The sequence below is a fragment of the Malurus melanocephalus genome, unplaced genomic scaffold (genome assembly GCF_030028575.1).
Source record: "Malurus melanocephalus ecotype Western Australia unplaced genomic scaffold, MMel_1.1 scaffold_293, whole genome shotgun sequence".
In the NCBI taxonomy this organism is placed as follows: Eukaryota; Metazoa; Chordata; class Aves; order Passeriformes; family Maluridae; genus Malurus; species Malurus melanocephalus.
In genome coordinates this window covers 702,166-709,903 of record NW_026623525.1, presented here as the reverse complement: position 1 = coordinate 709,903, position 7,738 = coordinate 702,166, and the positions used below count along the sequence as shown (strand labels likewise).

Sequence of the window (7,738 nt, the reverse complement as noted above, 5' to 3'; positions counted from 1 at the left end):
GTGATCTCACATGTGTGTGTGTGTGTGATCTCACGTGTGTGTGTGTGTGATCTCACATGTATGTGTGTGTGTGATCTCACATGTGTGTGTGTGTGTGATCTCACATGTATGTGTGTGTGTATGTGTGTGTGTGTGTGATCTCACATGTGTGTGTGTGTGTGTGTGTGTGTGTGAGATCTCACATGTATGTGTGTGTGTGATCTCACATGTATGTGTGTGTGTGTGTGTGTGTGTGCACATGTGTGTATGAGAACATGCATGTTCCCATTGGGGGGATATCACCTGCACGAGCACCAGGGGGACAGGACAGGGCCACGAGACCCCCCTGGTTGTCTGTCCATGCTCTGGGCACAGGCACAGCCTCAGCAGGGCAGGTTTCTCCCCAGCTCAGGTCATTCCCAGCCATACACACAGAGCACAGAGCTCTCCTGGCTTCTGGCAAAATTCTGCAGCTCCCGAGTCTGAGGCACAGACCTGGTGATCTCCCAGTACCGTGCTGGTCACTGCCCAGCAAGAGCGCTGCTTTTCTTATTAACCTCCACATCCCCCAGCCTTCTTTTTTCCTCTGCTTGATACTTCTCTTCCTTCACCTCACTATGTGTTCCTCTTCACCTTTCCACCTCCTGAGGCCTTTTATTCTGCCTTCCCAGCCCTCTCCAGTCTCTCTCCCTTCAGAACAGGAGTGTTTACACTCCCAATTTGCACTGCACTGCCCCAGCTCCCTCCTGCTCTTCAGCTTCTCATTCCCAGTCTGCCAGCCCCTACCAGCAGTTTTGACCACAGGGACAAGAGCTGAGATGCCCTGCTCTGAACTGTTGGCCAGAGAAAAGAAAAGACAGGAAAGAAACAGTGGTACTCGTGTTTTCAAAAGCAACTTCAATTTACAGATAWCAAATGTGAGGAAACCCTGCTGTCCCCCCAAGGGACAATGCAAGGACTAACACTCCACTCCCAGCCAACCCCCAGTGTGAGTCTGGGCTGTTCTGGGATCTTTGTGCTGCATTTCTGTATTCTAGCATGCTGGGTTTCTCCCACACTATGATTATAAAGGGCAGCCAATATGCTGCAACCATTTGAATAACCAAGTGTTAATAAAATATTTGCTTTATCCCGTAATGGGGTAGAGTGGCTCTTAGCACAGCAACACTGTGTCTTCTGAGCCTTCAGACACAGGGGTTGTAAAACTGTCTCATGTAAATCCTCACCCAGACAGACCCTTTGCAAAATTMTGGCACAGGTATGAAAAATATGCCACTTGCTCAAGGCAGACCACAATCTCAGCAGCAGATCTGTCTGCAGCCTCAGCAAGTAATGAGCCTGTGGCCAAGGCAAGTGAAGGACGAGAGATTTTATCACCAGGATAAGACTTTCAGCACGTGAGAGGGGGAATACAGCAGAAGCAGAATATTTCTCAGAAAGCAGACTCTGAGATTCTTTGCTTGGTAGGTTCACCCTTCAAAATCACAGCTGCCAGAACAACAAACCACATCTATGTGACCAAACCACAAGCCTAAGCAGGAGAGAAAAGATGGTCATTTGCTGTAAGTGGAGTCAGAAGCATTGGCAGAGGAGATAAGAGCTGTGGGTGTGCAAACAGATCTGATGGCACAACAAGGTRGTGGGAACAGCCAACCTCAAATATCTCAATTAAAATGGAACCAAGCCTCATGATTTTTTTCCTAACAGTCAGGAATTTAGTTGTATTGAAATGTGGCTCAGAACTTGTGGCAGCAGCTACTGAGAAAGTGTAGAATATTTTTGTAGAGGAGTGGACTTACAGGCAGTGGTATGTGTTGGGTGGCATTGCAGGGTGAGGACAGCTCTCTCCTCCTCATGGCTCAGGGGTCTCCACAGCCACCCTCTGAGTGCAGATCCAGAGAAGAGAGTGTTGGAATTTATTCCAACACTGTTGCTTCCTGGTAAGCCCATCTATTTCCCCTTAAACTTTCTGATGAGATGATCCTGTGCCATGAAAAAAAGCCCATGCAAATACAGCAGCAGCTGGTCAAAGAGATACAGGACAGAGCTCTCAGCATCAAAGGCAAACCATCCCATGACCAGCWGACACAGGTTTGGCTACATGCTCTTGTTTAGTGTGAGCATCACCTACCATCACACTCATTCCTTGGACCACCCCACATTTTGTTTCTTAATCCTCTCACTTTAATCCATCTCCAGCTTCTATAATGGACATATAGAGCTGGCCGTGTCCCCATCTCTCTGTAGATTAATATTTTGAAGGGGCTGAGCTGCATGTGAAAGGTTAGACCCTGCTTTCAGGTAGAAAGAAACATCTTTCAGGGAGAAAGAAATTCTAAGAGACTGCAGATTGGASTGAGGACACCTCTTGTTATTAAGGTGAGTGACACTGCAAGACCCCAGACCATGCACAGCCTGCAAGTGAGCAAATTTGAAAGTCCCAGCCCCTCAGGTGAGTGAGGATCCTGAGTGCTCATCTGCAGCACTCATCGTGGAGRTGCATCTGGTTCAGTTGTAGTCCTGCTCTCAGCAAGCCAAATGACACTGTGCCGGCCTTGTTTATTGTCCTTCTGGGTCTACAAATGTCTCTCAATTTACAAGTAAGAAGATCCTGTCACTGCCTGCCAGCTCAGCAGTCTCAGCTGGGGCATGACAGACAGGCTGAGYTCCCCAGTGCTCCTATTATCACTGGTAACAAAGACTCTAACATCACTTCCACCTTGGAGAAACTCAGCCCTCAGCTCTCCCTCTGAATAGAGTGCTGAGCAGATTTGTACCTGCAATTACTTCTTAAACTTGTRGCCATGGATTGCACAGTGAGAAAAAGGCAGCCTTCCCTTCCTGCTGGCTCAAAAACCAGCACAGATAGTAAATACTGAATGCACGGAGGGAGTATCCAGTAAGCCAGGAAGTCCATGTTTGTCAGGTTACTCTCCACAATAGGAGCACTATATAATTTGATACTTTTCAGCTCATGAATGGCCAGGAAAAACTCACATGGTTACTTCATGGCATTTCCTTCACTGATATTCACTCATCTCCCTTGAACACTGTCCRGCCCAGTGCAGAGGCTGTGGGAGAAATCTTGGTCCCAATGAATGATGGACAAAATAGGACCAGAGGTTCTTGGAGGAACAGGGGCTAAAGTAGATGTCTTCATTTTGCAGATAATCACATTTCATTCTTTTTTACCAGCTTCCATACATTAGAAGCAATGTGTAAACTATATTTTTACCTAGCTTCAGCTGGTATTACAGGTTGTCAGGTAGGCATTAGTGTTCATGGACACAAAACAGCCGAGCCACCCTGAAATCAGTGACCTGCAATGCATGCTCCCTCAAAGGAAGAATTCACATAGGGAAAGCAGCCAGTGATGAAAGGTCTCGGTCAAGCTGTGAACTCACAGCACCTGAGTCAATGGGATTTTTGTCATTGACTTCAGAGGTTGCAGAGCGAAAATCTGTGTCTATCACACACTAACTGCAGTGCTGAAGCTGTGAGAGCATGTACAGCTTTGGCCATCCCTCCTGGCTGAGGAGACCATCCCCGAGCAGAGACTGCAGGACATTGGCATGTTCAGATTGCTCCAGTCCCTCACTGGGCACTGCTGCCTTGTTTGTCACCTCTCCCACAGGGACGTGTCCCTTCAGGGCTGGGAGCTCTTTGCAGGGCAGCTCAGGGCTGGAAGACAAGTGGGTGTGACTCTCAAGCCCTTCCCTTCAACCATGGAACAAGGAGCCATCCAGCCACAGCAGCATTTTATYTAAGCTCAAATGATGATGCTATTTCAAGCCCATGGAACCTGCTTAGAAGAGTTGTCCCATGCCGAGGTGGAAGCTGCTCACTGCCCACAGCTGTTTCACTCTTATATTTCCTACATTGAAAACATGGTTTGTTTCAGCTTTTAGGTCGCCATTGCTGCTAAAGTTGCACTTTTTGTTTTCCATTAAGTGCTCTGAGCTTTCTTTTTAGAATATTTCCTTATTTGTTATAGCTTTTTGTTAGCTCTGCATTTGGTTTCCAAAGTGTTTAAGGCACTAAGATATTTCTATTAACAAGTACTTTCAGAGAAGAGGGTCTAGAGGTCACTTTCGACCAAAGCCCACATTGGGTCCCACATGTGGTGGTTGAACATGCACTGATTAACACGCAAAAGATGAAATGTGCTACACAAATACAATTGCAGGGCACAACGGGCAGAARGGTCAAACTTCACAGACATTCAACAGGGAACCCATTTCTGTAGCCAGAGGGATCCTTTGGTCCAAGGAGCAGGACAAATCCCCTCGAGCACCAGCCACTCATTTGTGCAAAGTGCTCCCAACCTCCCCTGAATCACGTTAGAGTTGCATGGAATCGAAAAGCGCTAAAAACCACTCCAGCATCAAATAAGGGAAACTACTTAGCCATCAGCGACTAAAAGGRAGCACAGAAGTCGTTTCCATCTATTACTTTCAATAAAAGGTGAGTTGAGCTGTTTTCCCCACRGGGAATAAATTAAAAACCAGGCCGTTTTCTCAGAGCCAGCGAAGCACGGGAGATTTGGGGGATAATCCAGCAGGGAGAAGCAGTTTCAAACTCCCGCTTGTCCGAAAATCTGCGAGTGCAGGCAGCAAACTGGCCTGATCCTGAGGGAGAAGCAAGGAAGAATAGCAGAAGGAGGTGGTAAAGAAGGAGAAGGAGAAGGAGGAGGAGGAGGAGGAGGAGGAGGCTGCCCGAGCCCCAGGCAGGCAGGACGGATGGCGCTGAGGGGCAGCACCGCCGGGCGAGGAGCATCCACGGGGGGCTACAGCTGTGGGGAAAAGCGCCCGTTTTTCTCTTCCCATCCGAGCCAAGAAAGCCCGGCACCTGCAAGGAATTAAAAAGGGCTCCTAAGAAGGAGCAGGGACTCACCTGCTCTGCTTTTGCCGTTGCTGCCGGGTGCCGTGACCGGCAGCTCTSCCGAGCTCACCGTGCGGGGCAGCGGCGGGGGCGGTGGGAGGCACTGGGGGAGCTCTGGCGGAGCTTAAAGGCACAGGCTGAGACACAGCAACGCCTCAGCCTGAAGGGCTGGTTTGTTGCTTCACCCAACTTTGGAATTAAACACTTTTCCTCCCTCCTCTCCCGAGCTGCCGGCATKGGGAACTGGAGCGGTGATGCCTCAGCTCCTGCCTGTCCCCAGTCACGGGGCATTCCTGCAGTTCKCTGTACAACTCATCCCGTCCGGCAGCAAGACAGAAAGGAAAATAAAATAGCTGCCTGAAGTGGGGTGGTTCATACCTGCAACAGTGAATTTCCTTCAATCACCAGAACTTGGCAGCCCCCCACGCTGGAGCCGTGGGGTTGATCTGTTAACCAGCACTGGCCCAGGCCAGAGAGAGTAAAGGGAGTGATATTAAAAAAACCCTCCTAATTTCCTCAGTCAGACCTTCATAGCCCTTCCAGTTCCTACTGTATGTATCATCGTGRCAATCTCAGTGTTAGAACAGCCTGACTGCCACACAGGAACAGGCAGGGATTATCCATCATCACACACACCAATAGCAGAGGCCAAAACTGAGTTTTGGCAAAAAMAGAGTTCTTTGTGCTGAAGTTTGTRTTTAAGCCCACAGGTGACCCTTCTGCCAACTTGAAAAGACAAAAAATCCATGAAAAAACCTGAGAACTTGTTTTGCTTTAGTCTGAATTCTTGTCTGTTTCTTGACACAGCTCTCATCCCATTGCCAGYTCTGTCCCTAAGTTGCTTCAATGTCAACAGCAAACTTCGGCAGTTCATGTGTTTGATGGCAAAGCAGTGAAAGAACATAGGATTCCGAAATTATAAAATTGTCATAGAGAYGTCTCTGAAGCTGATTCTGCTTAGAGTGCACTCTTTCATTCCTTCTCTCTGCTGGATATCACAGACTGAGCAACAACCACTGGAACCTGTTTTAGGTTTCCCCCTGAGTGTCAATAATGAAGAGTTGGCTGTTGACAGAATCACTGACTGCTCTGAGTTGGAAGGGACCTGGAAGGATCACTGAGTGAATTTTTGAGTGAACTCAACTTTTGAGTGAATGGCCCATATGAGCAACAAACCCAGAAACTTGGTCTTATTAGCACCAAACTGGTTATTTATTTTTCTGGTTTATTAACCAGAAAAATGCTGCAATCTCTGAATCTGGACATGTTTGGCTGTGAGCCAGTGAACACCACAAGCAGTTCCTGTCCTTTCAGACAGACCAGACACCTGTGAAAGAGATGAGTGAGGGTTTGACATCTTCTAACAGTTCGCCAGGTAAAGAGGATCAGCATGTATCTTTGTGTGAATGGAGAAGCAAAATTGCTTAAKCAGAGCCCAAAAGTAATGAGGGGAGGAGCAGAAATAGGACTGCAATAAAAGAAGAAACCAACAAAATCTATCAGTGGTCAAATAAGTAAGAAATTAGGAGCAGCAGTCTCTGCACTCTGTGAGTCTCTGCCTCTGCTGAAGGGGCTGAGAGCAAACACATCAAAGTTAAGTGAGAGGACAATCTCTGGCAACCAAACTCAACACAGGGAGTTGGCACCATCCTTTTCTCTCATGTTTGTTGCATACACAGTCACAATGAGCAGATAAAAAGAACACTGCAGTAAAGCAAATACTCAAAATTTAGTAGAAYGATCAGGAAAAGACTGATGCACCAGAAGGACTTAAATGTCTTTAACAGTATTTAGCTGTTTTGCTACATTTCATCTTGGAGCACTAGGAAATGCTTAGAATGGGATATGGAATTATTTCCATGGTCAAGAAAATTTCTAGGTGTAAAAAAACCCAGTAAGGAGAACTTTACATTAAAGGATTTCAAAGACCATTCGCTTCATTCTGCTTCCCAGGAAGATCCTTTACTGAGGGCACGGGAAAAATGAACATGAGGTTCTTTCCTGGTTCTTTCCCTCTGGTACAACAACGAAGGAATTAAACAGGGACAGAAACCATCTTATGAAAACTGATCAGAAATGAAGAGGGTTTTTTTTATAATGAGAACCCCATCCTGACACATCAAGACTTATGTCACACATTCTGCAGTATCAGCGCCAAAAGACATTTTAAGCGCAGATTTCCATTTTTAATTCTCTTTTCTGCACTAGGAAGGGACATTTCTCATGCTTGAAGGGAAAAAAGGTATGGGTTGATTTAATTTAATTTTAAATCTTGATTTCAGAGTGATAAACCAATCAAGATACAAGAGAACATAGGAATAGAAAAAAATAATACTGCTACATAACTTTATGAGAGACATTTGAAAAGTAACAGTAAAAGCTTTTTTAAAATAAAATTAAATTCTGCACTATTCATTCTTATAAAAATGCAAAACTAATGGCCATATGGCTTTCTCCTGCTAGAGTTTCCCTTTCTCTTATTTTTTCCTACAGAAATATCACAGAAATACTGCATGACCCACGATCTTATTAATGAAAGTTTCTTGAACTTTGATGAAATTGTTTTCAGAGCATGCAACCATTGAGCAGCWCTGTAATGGCCACAGAGTTGTGTCCCTTTCTCTATCCCCATCCAGACGGTATAAAGGTACAAAATAAATATACTCCTCATTTGGACTTCTGCAGGTCTCCAAACGAATTTCTCACTTGGARCACTGCATCTGCTSTGGGGTCTTTAGGGCAGGRAGGACATGGACCTGTTGGGAASGGGCAGAGGAGAGCAYGGAGATGCTGCAGGGCTGGAGCCCCTCTGCTCTGGGGCCAGGCTGGGAGAGCTGGGGGTGCTCACCTGGACAGGAGAAGGATCCAGGGAGAGCTC

The 7,738-nt window shown here is 46.5% G+C and overlaps 1 protein-coding gene across 1 annotated transcript in view; it reads right to left on the bottom strand.

Annotated features, from left to right (window-relative positions):
- Positions 1 to 5,046, bottom strand: part of TMPRSS9 (transmembrane serine protease 9) — a 24,035-nt gene extending 18,989 nt beyond the window's left edge. The window contains exon 1 of the mRNA XM_057376855.1: positions 4,873 to 5,046. The gene's annotated coding sequence lies outside the window, so the exon portion shown is untranslated. The remainder of the gene's footprint in view (positions 1 to 4,872) is intronic.
- Between the last annotated feature and the right edge of the window lie 2,692 nt (positions 5,047 to 7,738).